The sequence below is a fragment of the Danio rerio genome, chromosome 14 (genome assembly GCF_049306965.1).
Source record: "Danio rerio strain Tuebingen ecotype United States chromosome 14, GRCz12tu, whole genome shotgun sequence".
NCBI lineage: Eukaryota > Metazoa > Chordata > Actinopteri > Cypriniformes > Danionidae > Danio > Danio rerio.
Window position 1 is genome coordinate 41,072,623 of NC_133189.1, and position 17,944 is coordinate 41,090,566.

Genomic DNA, 17,944 nt, shown 5'->3' on the forward strand with positions numbered 1-17,944 from the left:
AACTATGGTAAAAAAATAATAAACAGTAATCAGCTGCTAGTACTTTTCCAGTTTTTCTTTTTTTATACAATGTATTATTTCAAACTGCAAAAAATACTTTAAAAATACTTTTAGCAACACGTCCAACATAAAAAACAAAATTCATGCAGTGAAGAACACTTGTTAACACTTTAAGTCACGATTCATGCTAATAACAAACCAATAACTAAGACTATTAGATCAATAAACTACTAGTTTGCAATTGTACTAATTAACTAATTTTTATTAACTGTTAATTGTTAGTAAGGTAGAAGTTGGGTTTAATATTTGGCTGATTAAGGGTGTAAATAAGATCATACTTTATAGCTAATAAACAGTTTAAATCTTAATAACAGGCAGGTAATAAGCCAGTATTAAATTGCATGACTTTTAACCTAAAGTTAATTTTTTTTTCTGCAATAAATATTGCTATATATACAATATCACTGGATGACTTGAAAACTCTTTGCTATTTGGAAAGAATATACTAATTTAGAATGATTGGCATGGATCTGTAGGGAAGTGAATCATGCATTAAATGTCATAAATTACAAGCAAATACATCCATAATAGATAAGCTAAGAGAAAAGTGAAATAAACTGTGTTGTGTTTTCGGGGGTAGTCAAATAGTATTCAGGTACAGAATTTGAATAATCAAATGGAAAATAACACTGCAAAAATCTTTACTGATATAAATAATTCAATAAAAATTATTTAACGGGCGGTGGCCCAGTGAGTAATGCTGTTGCCTGACAGCAAGAAGGTCGCTGGTTCGAGCCACAGCCAGGTCAGGTGGCATTTCTGTGTGGAGTTTGCATGTTTTCCCCATGTTAACGTGGGTTTCACATAGTCTAAAGACACTACTTTCATGTGTTTCTTGTGGTCAGCTATGATCCTAACTTTATATTGCATATCCTGCTATGTGACTATTGTGGATATGCACATTGAGATATCGATGCTGAAACGATATATTGTGCAGATCTAATTTTCCACTAAAAAGAATATTTTTTAAAAATAACAAAAAGGGATAAATGCTCTTCATGGATTCATCAATGGCAATAGTCAACGTTTATTTTTAAGAGTGAACACGCATGAAGCTATTTGAATACACAAATACCTGTAAAACACCTCTGAATAGTGTAAAGTAGCGGTTCCAAACTGCTCGAAATAAATAAATAAATAAAATTTAGCAATGATGGTAATTCTTTCAATTATTAAAATTATTGGATGATTGTCTTACAAGTACTACATGTTCAAATACATCTTTATATATATTTTTGGAATACACAATATGTTTATTTTCATTTAATATTTGCAGTAGAGTGTAAAAACTCTGTCTAAATTTGTCTGGTCCGAACAAAAACTGCAGATAGTCTGAACAAAAATGTAAACCCATTTTCTGACATTAGGGGGTGCTTATAGAAAGGCAGAAATGTTGGAAGATATTTGTTTACTGTTGAAAGTTTTTTAAACTATAATTAAATACATTTTAATGATTAATAAAATGGTAAAATTAACAGTCAATAATTAATTTTATCGTCAAACTTATATATGTTTCATTTGTATAGTTATACTTTAAATTCCCCCCACTGACTCTTCATAATTCTTTGCTGAACCCAATGATGGGAACTACTGGCATGGAAGAAACCTTGCGGTGATCAGTTCTTCATAGAACCATAATTTTTTTTTTGTACATTCATTCATTTATTCATTTTCTTGTCGGCTTAGTCCCTTTATTAATCCGGGATCGCCACAGCGGAATGAACCGCCCTTTTGTACATTTCAATTATTAAAATTCTTTTGCATTTGAAAAAAAAATTGTGGATTTAAAGGTTTCACAAGAACCATCAATGGTTAAATTTATATTTAAGAGAGCCTGTGTTGTGTTGTTTTGCATGCAGACCTTTAATTTTCTCAAAATCAAATAAAAATTTACCCTGATATTTTTTTAAACACCCCAGTCACTGCCATCGAGTGCAAAGAAAGATTTAATGTTGTTTTAGGAATTTTCAGCTCAGAAAGTCGGGTCAACAGAACAGCGGCATTAATCTATTCATGCACTTTCCCTAAAGCATGTTTCTGATAGCACTTATTTTCAGGTGGAGAAGGAAATAATGTTTGATGTCCTACTAGCCTGAGGAGGGAGAGTCTCGATAATGCTTGTTCAACTGTATAGAAGGTCATACAAGGCTATGTTTTCTTCAACCCCCCCCCCACCCCCCTCCATATCTCACGGTTGACTGTGAACATTTAAAATTCAAATTTAATGGTAAACTGAAGCCTGATTCACAGAAGGATAAGGATAAAATTAAGCTTTGGCCAAAGATGACATGTCCTATTTTTGTGTAAAATTTACTGAAGTCATCTACAAAGAAAGCCTTTTAAAATGCAAGTAAATGTTCTACTTCAAATTTTCAAATATGGGAAATAATATAATGTTCAATTTCATTTATTTAAGAAAAAATTAATCAGCATATTTATTATAATAATTATTGAAATAAATGTTATCATGTCATATTTGTTTTTAATTTTAAATTATTAAAAACATCCGAAAACAAACTTTTATTTAACCTCTAAGTTTAATATTTAACCCTCCTATATAACTAGAGGTCAATTAGACTCAATTGAATAATACATACGTCTACTGTATATACCAGGAAATACATATTTGACATATACACTGTAAAACTCAATAACTGAAGGTAAATCAAACCATTTGAGAAAACCGATTGCAACAAACCATTTAAGTTCAAAAACTAACCCTAATGAGTACTGCAACTTAATCCATTTGAGTACACAAAGCAATTTGAGTACTGTAAAACTCAACAAGTTCAGGCAACTCAAACCGTTTGCGGAATCCGATTGCTAAAAACCATTTGAGTTAAAAAAAACTAATCTATACGAGTACTGTAAACTTGCTTGATTTAAGTTGAATTAATGAGATATTTACCTAACTCGTTACCATTAACACTGAGTTCAAAACTCTTTAAATGAATAGAACTAACTTTCAGTAAGTTTTGAGTTAACTAAACTCATTTCATTTGATGAAGTTGAATGTTGGGTTTGAGGACTATATTTATTGTTTATGTAATGTAAATAACTTTGTAAATGTAAAATTAACATGGGCATTTTTTTTCAGTATCTTGTCATTTTGTAACCAGGGTGATCCTCAAGCTGTTTGAGTTGCCTAAACTTACTGGGTTTTACAGTACTCAGTTGGTTTGAGTTCTTTTCATTAATTGGAGTTTACTCTGCTCAGATAGCTTTGTTTACTCAAATGGATTAAGTTCACAGTACTCATTAGGTTTAGTTTTTGAACTTGAAAATGGTTTGTTTGGCTGCACGCTGGTGCAGTGGGTAGCACATTCGCCTCACAGCAAGAAGGTTTCTGGTTTGAGCCTTGGCTGGGTCAGTTGGCGTTTCTGTGTGGAGTTTGCATGTTCTCCCTGTGTTTGAGTTACCGTAACTTTTTGGGTTTTACAGTGTAGGAGGGGTGTTTTTGACAAACAGTTGCAAAATATAAAGATTTAAGGTGAATATAGTCCCAACTAGTTAGTATTTTGGGATTGTTATATATTATAATTGTAATATTATTTAAAAAATTATAATAAAACGTAACAAGATTTTTGGAATATATGGAATATATAAGCTAAATGAATTAGCTTATTGATAATAATTTATTTTTGCTCATAAAAAATTAAACAGGACTTATTCTAATCTACAGAAGAAAAGAAAGTTAAGTTGTGTTACATTTTACTGCGTATTATTGTTAATAATGTAATTTTTATTTTATTTATTTATTTAATGGGCGATCAATTTGGTTTGTCAGATGAGATGTGATCTTTCCTTAATCCTGGCTATTCATTTCTTTGACCAGTTGATGGGGCTGTAGAGTCACAGTGGAACGTCTAATAAAATAATTGGCCTAATCAGTGGTTCAGGGTTGTATTAGGATTGCATTACTATGCAACAGAGTTAAAAAAAAATGAAATAATGCTGTAAATAATAAAGAGGGCTCCTGGACTGTTATAGCTGCATTCGTTCATTGCATCCTTTGAACTATATATTGCTGGCAAACAGGATCATTTGTATTTGTAAGTAATCTGCTGCAGTGGTGTTTGTATATTTTAAGGTGTAATCTATCTCAAACAGAAGGAAACACAAGGGCCCGCAGTGTTTGTGATCGCACTTGAATGGTTGACTTATTCCCCGCTGCTTCACTCTCTTCCACCTTCTGTCTGCGGCGTACAGATAAGGCCGCTGTTGTAAGGGCTGTAATATGTTGTATCTGAGGTTAAGGTTAGATATCGTGCAAATAATCCTCTGGGGGCTTTGAAAAGCTGTGTTATTCTTGTCACTCTCTTGTTGTCTTACTCCTAGCAGCTACTTGCCATTTAAAATGAGTAATGAGCGGCATAACAATGCCAAATTAAAGCAATGATACTTGTTTCACGGTTTATTTGTGATCTGACTTGTGATATTTTTCTTTTATTTGGATTAGGACCGCAGTTGCCCTTGAAAATGTAGGGGGTAAATCATTTTATGTTTTAATAGGGACATAATGGAGGGAAACTAAGCTTTTCAAGCATCAGGGGGGAAAATAAGCTGTTTTTTTAAATATCTGTAACATGCATTAGTTAACTTTCATTAAGTAAGGCCTAAAGCTCAAGACATGTCTTGTGCTTCATTATACACATTATGGATTTGTTTTAGTTTAGGATTAGGAATGTCTCAAGCCAATATCAAACATAGCAAAGTACTATTTAGTACTAACAGTTTGATATGACAAATAAAAGCCAGACACTGGACTAAATACCATGTTTTTTCTGGTGTAGCTCATGCAATGTTGGTGATGCAAAGCTGGCCCCATGACAAACATCAGGTGCTGCCTTCACTGTATTGCACTGTTTCTGGATGAAGAGAGCTGTGATGGTGTGTTGTACAGTAAGTGGGCTCTATCATACACCTGCTGCAAGTGTTTTTATCTTGTTTTAGTCCTGCACATCATTTTCACATTCTGTGCCACTTGTTCTTTTAGGGTGTTTTAGGTTTAACTGAAATAGATTATTCTATTGACCAACCTAGACCTGGTCTAAAGTCAAGGGTGACATGCAGTATTTAAACGTGCAGTAAGTTTGACAACCAGTGGTTGAACTAGGAACTATTGCAATCCTGGATCAAAACAATTATTGATATATTAGAAACGGCTTCTTATCCTTGCAGCTGAACAACAGAAAACTGACAATGATCAACTCAGGTAAACCTCATGTGCTTTATTCAGTGTTAAATGCTAATAATGGGAGTCTAAATGCCATTTTACGTGACATTTATTGCCATACTACTGAAAGCAGCAGCAGATTACCTCAGATCTTAAAAATAAAATAAACCATTAAAATTAAACTTTAGAACTCTGACTCAAAACCAGCACATATCAGTTATTCAGCATGTACATATAATAATGTTAAAGAGGGTTAATGTGTATTTATTCGATTAGAAATCTCCCCATTTCGCGAGTAAGTGCGTATTCTGTGCTTCTGAATTGCTGTAATTTAATTTCTGTTGTGTTTCGTATGGTGCAAAGAGCCAAATTGCTTATCACTGCAAATCTGATCATGTAGCGTGTTAGGACACGCAGGTACAATGTAATCTGTTCACCAAATGTTTACACTCATACTATATACATATATTATTTGCTAATTGATAACCACCTCATGTGGAACTCTGAATCGGCATCTCATTTTGGAGTCTGCTACTGTCCACCTGAGGTCGCATTTTAGTTATTTGCATTTCGCATTTCATTTTAACAGCCTTTCTGAATGAACGAATGAATAAGTGAATGAATGAATGAATGAATGAATGAATGAATGAATGAATGAATGAAATATGCTGTTTTCCATCAAGGCAACCAGGGGTGCTGAAATAAAATTGGCTAAACTGGCATTGGAAGGGTTAAAAAAAAAAAAACAGACAGGCGTTCTGACATTTAACTCACAATTTTCAAAGCAGAATATCTGACTTCAGGATTGTTTTTCAGATAAACAAGAATGTTCACTTGGCATGTTTCTTAAATATCTGCAAACATATTATATTTTTTTATCTTTTAAGAGTCAAAAACTTACAGCACCTTTAATGAGCTGTTTAGTGATTTGAATTCACTATGCATGTACACATTGCTTATTACACAAACAGGGATGCTCAACAGCATACAGATATATTTAAAATTGAAAATTAAAAGATTATTATTGTTTCCATTAAAAACAACGCTACCTTCTTCCATGTCTTCTTCAATTCAGGGGGCTTTGGTGGAATCCAGCTCATTCTGTTGATGATCTGCTTGCATACTTTAATCTCGCGCACACGCAGATCAGTATCCTTGCTTGTGAAGTGTTAAACTTTTCGCCATATCAATAGCAAATGAGCCATGGCAGGACCACAACTAACTCTTAAAGTGAGTGGTAGATGTGACTCAAATTGGTTTTAACCCTTTCCAGGCAGGCGTTGCTGATTTGCTACAGTTAAAACAATAGACTTTGCCTGTGTCTAAAATTTAATTTGAGTCTGAAAGGGTTAATGCAGGTTATGCCCAAAATACACCCATAAATCATTGAGAGAATAAGGATAACCTTTTTAGAACATGCACTGGGCTCACCAACCAGTTTCTATGCCTTTCAAATAGCAGATTCAGACACTCCCTAAGCGCACATGCACGTTGCACTTTAAACCATGGATTTAGATCAACATAGGCTCATTCTGAAAATGTAGCCATACTGTATATGTGCTTCTGGACATCGCAAATTATGTAACCAGAAGTGTATGATGGGGCGGTATGATGCCATTCCTTTTCTTGCTTAATGCTTATACTAGCTGACCGATTACCTCTGTAGCTTTCCCAATGTGACCAGTTTGTCAGATAGCTCGCCATGTAAGTTTGCGGACTCGAGATGCAGAGCTGAGTAGACTGCGATGACAGGGTTCAAGTCCTGTGAAGAAAACTGGCTAAGACAAAAACAAAAGTAAAAAAAAAAAAAAAAAAAAAAAAACAAGTAAATAACACAGTGAGAATGTGGTAAAATCAGAAAATGTGGTAAAAATCAGGTGGCTTTTTTGTCTGGATTGCTTTTTAAAACCCTGTGGTTGTGTTTAGTAAAGGGGATGGGTGGGCCAATCTGTGTTTTTTAAACTACTGTTGGTTGGGTTTAGGGAAAGAGGAGGGTAAGGGTATCGGTCGGTTGGTCAGTCAGTCAGTTTAGTCATTCGACAACGGCTGCTGGTGGATTTTTGTGAGAACGCTAGGCGTGAATGGCACTTGCGATAGAAATTTGACATCTGAAAAAGTGTACACAGCGGCCTCTGGTAGATTTTTTCGAAAACCAAAACTGCAAAAATAACATCGCTCCTAGGACGTATATGTATATAGAGGTATATAATCAGAATGAGCCTGGGTTGACTTAGATTGTTAAAACTAAGCCTGTGTGTATTGCTACTGTGATTTAAAATCATCATATGGCATGTTTTATTGCTATAATACTGCGATTAATGTTTGTCTATGAATAATCAAGTTTAATCTCACCACTTTTGAAGAGTTGCGTTCAAATTGCAATATGGCACAAATGTTAACACAGCAGAGATGCTGATGTTTAGTAATTTAATTTTATTCTTGCACTAAGTTAAAAATTTGTTAAAAATAAAGCTGTAAAGAATGCAATCAACTTTATAATGCAACCCAGGCTCATTCTGAAAACATAGCTTTATATACATTTCTGGGGCCTCATGTACGAAGACTTGCGTGGAAATCTTACTAAAACATTGCGTACGCACAAAGCTGTAAATGTGCGTACGCAGAAAAAAATTCAGATGTATGAAACACTGCGTACGCCGAGTCTCACGCATATTCTTTTGTACATCCGAATGAACGTGAAACTGAGCGCAACATGCACGAGCACAAAACCCCTCCCTGCCTCCTCCCCCGTATGAATATGCTAATGACTATGCTAATGGAAAAACCCAACGAAAAAGCAATGACAAAAGCAAGCAAAAAGAGAAACTTTGAACAGAATGTGAATTGGAGGTGCTGCTTTCGGAGGTAGATCGGAGAAAAGCGGTGTTATTTGCAAGTTTGTTTTTCGGAATTAACAACAAAAGAAAAAAAAATAGAGTGGGAGAGTTTAGCAGATGCGGTTGACACAGTTGGGTCTGAACATCTCACTGAGTGCAATTAAAAAAAATAGTCTGGTTTATATGTGCAAACTGTTGCAGCACTCTGAACAGTCTCAGTGGCGCGCTCGTAAGACGCATGTGATCATGTTTTGACACGTTCGAGCATGAACTCGGCTCGAATCCAGCGTCAGATGAACTCTATCTTCTTTTTTTCCCCCCGCTACATATCATATTTTGCCTACTATTTATCACGAGAAAGACTAGTAGGAATCATTAATAATTTTGTGCATCATATTTTATTTGCACATTTATTAAATGGAAATGTTTCTGATTCACGCTTGCAAATTCATCTTCAGATAGTGTCTTTATAGGAATGTGCGTGCAGTAGATAGCTCAGATTACATTGGGAAAACAGGCGACCGCTGCAAATTGTGCTTTAATGTTTAGCTGGTCAACTGTATGGTATGGAAATCTTACATACCTACTAGATGAACCCGTCTCATACAGCTGCCATTGCAAGGATCAGACACTTTGTAGAGAAGAATTTAACACAACTGCCTCTAGGAGTCGCCAATGGAAATAAAACAGACACGCACAAAAAATGTGCGTACGCCTGCCAAAAAGCTGCCATGAACCTGCGCACATTCCCACGTTCAGTTCATTGTTAGTAAATCCAAACGTGAGCGATTCTGAGCGTGAAACCTTGCGTACGCAATGTTTTTGTGCGTACGCAGCGTTGATACATGAGGCCCCTGGAGACTGCCAAATACATCCTAGGAGCTATGTTTTTTTTGTTAGTTTCTTTTCACAAATCCACCAGAGGTCACTTTGTACACTTTTTGAGATCTCTCGAGGGCCATTTATGCCTGCTGTTTTCGCATAAATCCACCAGAGGCCACTGTCGATCGACTGTTTGACTGACTGACTGAATGACTGACTGACTGACCCATGCTCCCTCTTCCATAGACCCAACCAATAGTGTTTTAAAAAGCAGATTGACCCACCCACCCACTTCCCTAAACCCAACCAACAAATTTAAAAATCAATTGAGAAAAAAAAAAGCTCTTGTCTCATTTTTTGCGACATAAACTATGGTTTTAGTAAACACTACTCACTACATCAGTCTTTTCCTAAACGACGCATTGTACTATGTTAGTTCAGCTGCGAGTTATGTCGTTGTTTGGGAAATGCACCCCAGAGCAATAAGAAAAGGATGTTTTGCAATGAATAATATTATCCTTGTATTTTGCTTCACATTTTTTTGTTGTTCCCCTTAGCCAGACTAATATTCCAATATGAATCTCTATTGTCACCTGCAAAACATTGTCGTCATGACTCTCTCTCAGCGCTGCGTATCACATTAGCATGTAGCGAGTGAGGTGCTGCCTAGAAATCAACAGGATTATATGCATCTGTGGCTCGCTGGCCGCATCCTCTCAGTCCTCTTGTGAATTTTGCCAAGCTGGCATCTCTTCTGCAGTGTAATTTAATGCTTCTCCATCTCTAAGAAAAAGCCTCCCTTACTCACCCAAAATAGCAGTGTTTTTCTGCACCCCACTGCGATATGAACACTGTTCGGATCATTATAGCTCAGAGGCAGAAATAAATGGCAATATCGTGTGCGGTGACGGTGCTGCGGTCTGCATGGGATGGTCAGAAGCCATCTGTGCGAACAGTGCTTCTGGTGCCTGTTAATTTCCTCATGAAAAGCTCGTCCTCGTATCTTTAATTAGTTAAAGAAGATTTAGTTAATAATAACTGATGGTGAAACCCCAAGGGTGTCTAATATGAAAATGGTTCTCTTCAGCGAGGTATTCATTATTTCCCCTTTGGGTTTATAGTCCAATATCACATTTTACAGTGAACCTTTCAGGCTGTGGGGGGTTCAGTGAAGACAGTCTTAGTGTGTCTGACAAGAATTTCAATCACACAACAGCTGATATGTGCTGCAGATTACTGCATTGATCAGAGTTTATTTATTTTTTCAGAAGAGAAATCATTACTGAAGAGGCTCTTGAGTTTTTTTTTTACAGTCACATCAGTGCTTTCTATTTTCTTTTGCTTTTATCTTATCTCGAAGGTCCTTACACTTCACTGGCAGCATGACTGAGCCACAAATATTTATATTCAATTTTAGGAATCTAAGAAACTTTTCAATGTTAGAATAAACCCAAAATCACTGTTAAAATGCAGGATGTTTTCTAAAAGGTCTCACCTGACTCACTTGTCTTTTATTGGCCGGAAGAACATATAATTGCGTCCTAAACTCACGCTATTGGTTAAGACTATGTTTCTGAGTGGTCTAGTGAGTTCCACAATACTGTACCTTGATAATTTTATCCATTAATGTTATCTATTATTTATTAGATGCTGGCAGGAGGATGTGCTCTATACACTTTTGCTTCATTTCTGCTTAGGTATGTATGTAGAGTTTTATTTTGAGCTCTGTCATGTGACTGATCATAACTTTATGCAATCCTGCTGTCCATTTGTTCTACCTTGTCAGATTGTCCTGTCTCCCATAAAAAAAGTGGGCAGCAAATTTGATGACGCAATATGCTACCATCAGATTATGCTACCAGTTTAAATTCTAATGTGGAGTAGTGTGATATGAAGCTTTAAAATTGCCCTACCTTATCCCTAACCCTAACCTCAGAACTATTCCAATACAGTGTTGGTAGCATAATCTGATGGGTAGGATAAAATGTCAACACACCGGCAACAGAAAGTGAAATGCATTTATAAATATTAAGTTGTTTGTGGATGTTTTTTTTTAATGTATTGATTTGTATTAATGATTAATTGTAGTGTGAAATTATATTTCACTTTAAAATAACAGTTTTTTGTTTAATTTTCAGTGTCATTACTCAATGACTACGTGTACATGGACATCACTAATGAAATGATTTAATCTGAATAAAACAATAATATGATTAAGGTGTTTATTTCTAGGTCCTGTTTAACATGTTATAGCACATAATTCGATTAATGCCATTGCGTCAGCATGATATCCACATTTCCTCCGGAGTTGCATGTTATTTCAGGTGTTTCATTCTTAATTTGTTGACTTTAACTGCAGTTTGGCACTTTCACCTTCATTCTGGAACATTTCATGCATGCCCCCCGTGACAAACGAGATGTTGGATGCAAGTATGAACTGCTGGAAGAGTGTTGTTTTAATGGAATTTGATGAAATTTTTGTTTAGTAAAATTCTGTTTAGCTTGATTATGAATTTAGTCAGATTAAAGTAATCAAAAATTGCTGTTTACATGGTAGACTCTTAATCAGGGTATTGTCTTTATCGTATTAAAATCGGATTATTGGTGTCCATGTTAACATACTCAATTTTTTCCATCTATCAGAAAGGATTCTTACATGAAGAATTTGTGCTCAAGTAACATTATCATTAGCATATTATTATTTGTTACTCTATTATTATTATTATTATTATTATTATTATTATTATTATTATTATTATTATTATTATTTTAAGGGGCCAAGAATAGAGGCTACATAGAAATTGTAGCCATTTGTGTAGTTCTTTTTATCTTTCCTATGGAAGTTTAAGGTAGTTAAAAGCAGCGTATTGCAAAAAGTTGTTAAATTCAGCACACAATTACAGTAGAAACACTTACCACTAACTCATTCTCTCTGTTGAGCCAACACTTGTCCAAACTTCCTCTGAAGTTTGTCCAAATAATTTTTTAACCTTAAGTTGCAAAAATAAATGATTTGATGCTGTGATTGCAATCCAGTGTAGTTACTTTCAATCATGAAATTATTGTCTTATTTTTTTAAATTGGATCTTTTTATAACATACATGTTTTCATTGTAACTTTTGATCAGCATATTGGATCCTTTATGAATACAAATGCCTGGTACAACATGCATTGTACAGTAACCACTCGTTATTATTTAAAAAAAATGAATTAAAACATCAAAAAAACTCAAAATTTGCTTGGTGTCAGGAACACAATTTAATATTTTTTCAAAGACATCAAGTTAAATGGTTAAATCAGGGGTGCCCAAACTCAGGCCTGGAGGGCCGATGTCGTGCATTGTTTAGCTCCAACTTCTTTTAATACACCTGCCTGGTTTTTCCATTTGGGTTTGGAACTAAAATCTACAGGACACTGGCCATCCAGGACCGTGTTTGGGCACCCCTGGGTTAAAAGAGCAGTCCAATGATTTTGAAAACAGGAACATTTTACAACTCCCCAATTTTTGAATTTATTCACCCAATCTCCAAGTCTGATGGGAACACTTTAAATTTATCTTAACATAGATTGTAGAATGGGATTAGACATCTTGTTAAAGAATGACCAAAAAGTTTCAATACTTTACCTGAAGTATTTAAAGCTGCTCTCTTCTGTAGTCTTATCATGTTTTAAGACCAACAGAAAATTAAAAGCTGCTATTTTCTAGGCCAATATGACACTTTACAGTCATTCTGCCGTAAAAGTTAAACATGACCTGAAAATAGTCCCCAACACCAAGCCCTACACTTGCACCACCAGTTAGAATCTGTGTAATATCTTTGCGCCTGCTGCAGTCATGGTACAGCAGAAAAGTTATTTGAATATTACACTGTAATGAGAGTTTTATCAGCCCAGAGCAAATTATCTTTTCATTTTCTGCCAGTCTTTGTAAATGATATAATCACAGAAGAGTCAATCTTCAAGGAGTCAAGAGTCAAGAAAAATTATTGAAACTTTTGTGTGAGATGCTAATACACTATCTGACAAAAGTATTTTCGTCCATCCCAGTTGTAAAAGCAACAAAAGTATAACTTGACTTCTAGTTGTTCAATTGAAAAAGTGGCTGAAGGTAGATTTTTCCAATGAATCATCTGTTAATCTGCATCCCAATCATCACAAGTACTGCAGAAGACTTATTGGAGCCCGCATGGACCTAAGATTCTCATAGAAATCAGTCGAGTTTGGTAAAGCAAAAACCATGGTTTGGGGTTACATTCAGTGTGGGGTGTGTGCAAGAGCTCTATAGAGTGCATAACAACCTTAACAGCCTGATGTATCAAGACATTTGTGCTGCCCATTACATTACAAACAACAGGAGAGTGCAAATTCTTCAGCAGGATAGCCCTCCTTCTCATACTTCAGCCTCCACATCAAAGTTCCTGAAAGCGAAGAAGGTCAAGGTTCTCCAGGATTGGCCAGCCCAGTCACCAGATTTGATTATTATTGAGCATGCCTGGAGTAAGATGAAGGAGGAAGCAATGAAGATGAATCCAAAGAATCTTGATGAACTCTGGGAGTCCTGCAAGAACACTTTCTTTGCCATTCCAGATGACTTTATTAATAAGTTATTTGAGTTACTGCAGAGATGTATGGATACAGTCCTCATGGTACAGCTCATGGTAGTCATACACAATATTAAGCTAAGCTAAAAGTGCTCCTGTCAGACCCAGTGACCTTCTAAATGGATTGAAAATTGGAAAAAACTAAACTGTTTAACTTTAAAGGAATTAATTAAAGTTTTAGATGAAATGAAAGTGCATATTCTTGTAAATAATTAAACAAACACGCTAGAAGAAGAACAAGTAAATTATTCCCTAACAGCTAAACCATGACATTCTAGGCTGTGACACAAACAGATGTTTTGATGGAACCACAATCTTTTTTTTTTCCAAGAAAACTAGCCTACAAATGTCTTGCTCAATTATTTATTTGAATGGTTCAGACAGGACAAGTATAATAACATCAAACAAATTACACACTACCTTCAGTATTTGAACCTGCGACACACAAACACACACACGCACATGCACGAGTGAAAGGTCATAAACAACTTTCATCTCTTCTCCTTCCTCTCCTTCTCTCCTTTAATATTTGCAGCACGTTCATCAAGAGCGAACAACAGAATGAGTTTACATGACAGACAGCTTTTTTGTCTTTGATACGGTGCATATTGTCTCTGGATAAGATTTCTGTGGTTGGAACAGTAGCGATTAGACTTTGGTGAATTTTTCTCATTTGTGTGTGCTCAGCGGGGGGTTTGTGAGATCTTTGAGCACCTCTGACTTTGAACGTTCCTCATCTGAAGCTGCAATGTAAATCAAACTGTAACTTCAGCAAGGTGAACTCTGAAACACAAAAGCCTTTCGCTTCTGTAGTAGCCACTGCTAGTCAGAACACGTAGCTGCATATACGTGAATGGAGAAAGTAAAGGTGTGAGGTGTATAGTCGAGCTGGGGATTTATTATATTATATTATATTATATTATATTATATTATATTATATTATATTATATTATATTATATTATATTATATTATATTACATACAACAGTTCTATCTGGTTCTTGAATTGGCTCATAGGCATGTGATATTCTATGAGTAACAGCACTCGTCCATCCTCTTAACCCTTCACGCTTGTACAGGGGCGTAAATCCCTGGGGGGATGGGGGGACATGTCCCCTCCCATCCGAGGCTTGTCTACCCCCCAAAAAAATTAAGTATTAAAAAAAAAACTCTGAATTGTGAAAAATATATGTATATATACCTAAAATAATTGTCTAAGTACAAAGAAAACCGCATTTATCATTTAAAATGCATTTAGAAACAGTTGAGTTCCCCCTCCCCTTCCTCAAAGTGGTTCGGTCCACTGTGTGCTTTTTTTCCCTCATCTCACCTACTAACACACAGGCACACGTCAGTAATTAAGTACGTAATAAAATCTCTCTCTTTTGAATGTTGTAGTGCTTAAACCATAGTAATATTGTGATCTGCTACAGAGAAATACTGGGAGATATCTCTCTAGACTGATGGCTTTTCATGCAGTTCAGCCATATAATCTTAAAATGTGAGCAAAATCTTTAGACATAAATTATATAAATGTTTTTATTATTTTATTATTTAAATATTATTTAAATACTAGCTCTAAAATGACGTTGGTGAATTAGTAACGGCTTTTGCTGCTCTTATGTCAGCTGCAGATGTGAATGAACGGCTGAAGAAAGTAGTTTCTCTTACAAAAGGGTTTTTAGACTCTCCATGTTTGATTTTCTTTTTTATACACACGGTTATGCCATCAAACTGTTGTATAAATGGAATATCACACTCGTAGCAGTGCAATGTTTCTGTATCGTCACTGCGGGACACCAATGCACACCTCCTGCCAGTGCTGATATACAGCCACATCGTACTGCTACTCGTGTGATATTGCTCATACATTATAATATATTTGAATTGGTGTATATTTTAATATTTTTTTAACAAACAGTCTAATACATTAGCTGAGTTGGTCATTTTCCCCCTTTATTTCAGCATCTTTTAGCAATAATATTTATTTGTATTGTGAATTATTTTGTATATATTTATTTTCTGGTTTCACCTTATTTTTAATTTGCATTATAGCAAGCATGTTGTATTTTTAGCTTATGCTTTTTTATTCAAACATTTTTAGTCTATTAATTTATTTCTATTTATTAAATTAGTTATTGTATTATAATTTTTATAATTTTTATTTGTGAAGTTAATTTGTAAACTTATTTCGAGAGGATCACATGCTCATGATTGACCACAGCTGGTCCCACATTAGCTAACATGATTCACCAATCAGATGATTCCTGACTCACTATAAATAACCAGAATTTCTTACATCAGTTATCTTTGTTTTGTAAAATCCCCCTTTACATCACTACTCCTCCCTCCTTTTTCTAGAAAGGGTGACACGGCGGCCTAGTGATTAGCACTAATCTAGTCTAGTCCTTACCAGGCCAGTCGACGTTCATATGCAGAGTCTACGCTTCCCCAGGTTCCCCAGTTTCCTCCCACAGTCAACAGGTGATATAGATGATATAGGCGAACTGACCAAAACAAATTGGCATCATAGATGAGCTCTTAATCAGCAGTACATCTCTCCATAGCAATCCCTAAACTGTCCCTAACCATAAATAAGCAGGGGCATTCTAGACGTACCTAAGCTCAAACTCCCCTCTCGCCCTGCAAACAGAGAGGGAGCCCTGGGCTCAAGGATCTTTTGAACTCAGGGCTCTCTCCCGGTACAACATGCCAAAGACTCTTTATAATCAATCATCAAGTGTGAACTCTTAAAAGTGGTTTTAATATATTTTCAATACTTTTATTATTAATTTTACTTTTAATTATATAAAATTTATTTAAAATATATTACATTTTTTTGTTCTATTTTAATTGTGATCATTTTATTTGTAAGTAAACCTATTTTCCTTTTGTGAACTAGATTATATCTTTTATGTGCATCATATATCTTTTCATTTAACCTTCATTTCAAATTAAAAATATACTTTTAAGTTTTTAGTTGAACTTAAACCGTATAACCCAGTTTCGAAGTGTAGAATATATTAATAATACACACAATTATAAATGTTGTGAAATCAAGCTGGATGTGCAACAAGAAAATTATATATGGGAACTCATTTGTTGTCTATTAACAGCACAGCCATTAGACGTGTGAAGAGAATCAGGCACCCTGGAAAAAACATTTCCTGCTGTGCAACAAATATGTTCCTCTCCTCGTCATATTCTCAAGGTGATTAATTAGCATTAGGCTGAGGCATGCAAAATTTATGATGGACACGCTTAAACAGGGTAAAACAACTGTGCACACTGGTAGATAAGGGACAGTTTTGTCAATCTAAGAGGATTGGTTAAGATATTAAGGTGAGAAACTGCAGGCAAATCTGTCAATTTTGAGATTGGAGGCCTAAAGTGTTTTTTTTTTTTTTTTTTTTTTCAGTCTGAAATAAAGAAAACATCCAAAATACACATTTAAATCTTTATTTTCTTGCACTTTTTCACTTGGTGTCTGAAAATTTCAGTTACCATATATATTTGTAAAGCCCGCTTTTTTTTGCTCCTGCCATAAATCACGCAGTTATTGCAGATCTCCTGTTCCACCACATTCCAAAGGTCCTCTATTGGATTAAGCCCTGGTGACTGTGGAGGCCATTTGAATACAGTGAACTCCTTGTCATGTTCAAGAAACCAGTCTGAGATGATTTGTGCTATTTGACATGGCATATTGTCCTGCTGGAAGTAGACATCAGAAGATGGGTATACTGTGGTCATAAAGGGATGGACATGGTCAACAACAATTCTCAGGTAGTCTGTGGGATTGACACAATGCTCAATTGGTACTAATGGACCCAAAGTGTGCCAAGAAAATATCCTCCACACCGTTAAACCACCACCACCAGCCTGAATTGTTGATGCAAGGCAGGATGGATCCATGTTTTCATGTTGTTGATGCCAAATTTTGACCCTTATATTCAAATGTCGCAGCAAAAATCGAGACTCATCACCCTAGGCTACGTTTTTCTAATCTTGCATTGTCTAATTTTGGTGTGACTATGCAAATTGTTGCCTCAGTTTTCTGTTCTTAGCTGACAGGAGTGGCATCCGGTGTGGTTTTCTGGTGCTGTAGCTCATCTGCCTCAGGGTTCGACGCGTTTAGAGATGCTCGTCTTGTGCTTAAAACTCCCAGTAGATCAGCAGTTTCTGAAATACTAAGAAAAGACTGTCTGGCACCAACAACCGTGCCACGTTCAAAGTCACTTAATTCACCTTTCTTCCTCATTCTGATGCTGAGTTTGAACTGCAGCAGATCGTCTTGACCATGTCTACATGTCTAAATGAATTGAGTTGCTGCCATGTGATTTAGAAATTTACCTTAACCCATGCGTGCATATCCAGAAGGTTTTTATCTGTTCATAAATAATTAGCCTGAACATTTAATTCCGCAAAAAACTAAAATTGTATTTTGTTTCT

General features: G+C 35.5%; 1 protein-coding gene across 1 annotated transcript in view; it reads left to right on the plus strand.

Annotated features, from left to right (window-relative positions):
- Window positions 1-17,944, plus strand: part of si:dkey-237h12.3 — a 297,461-nt gene that overhangs the window by 12,052 nt on the left and 267,465 nt on the right. Inside the window, exon 3 of the mRNA XM_073922109.1 lies at window positions 4,854-4,962. The gene's annotated coding sequence lies outside the window, so the exon portion shown is untranslated. The remainder of the gene's footprint in view (window positions 1-4,853; window positions 4,963-17,944) is intronic.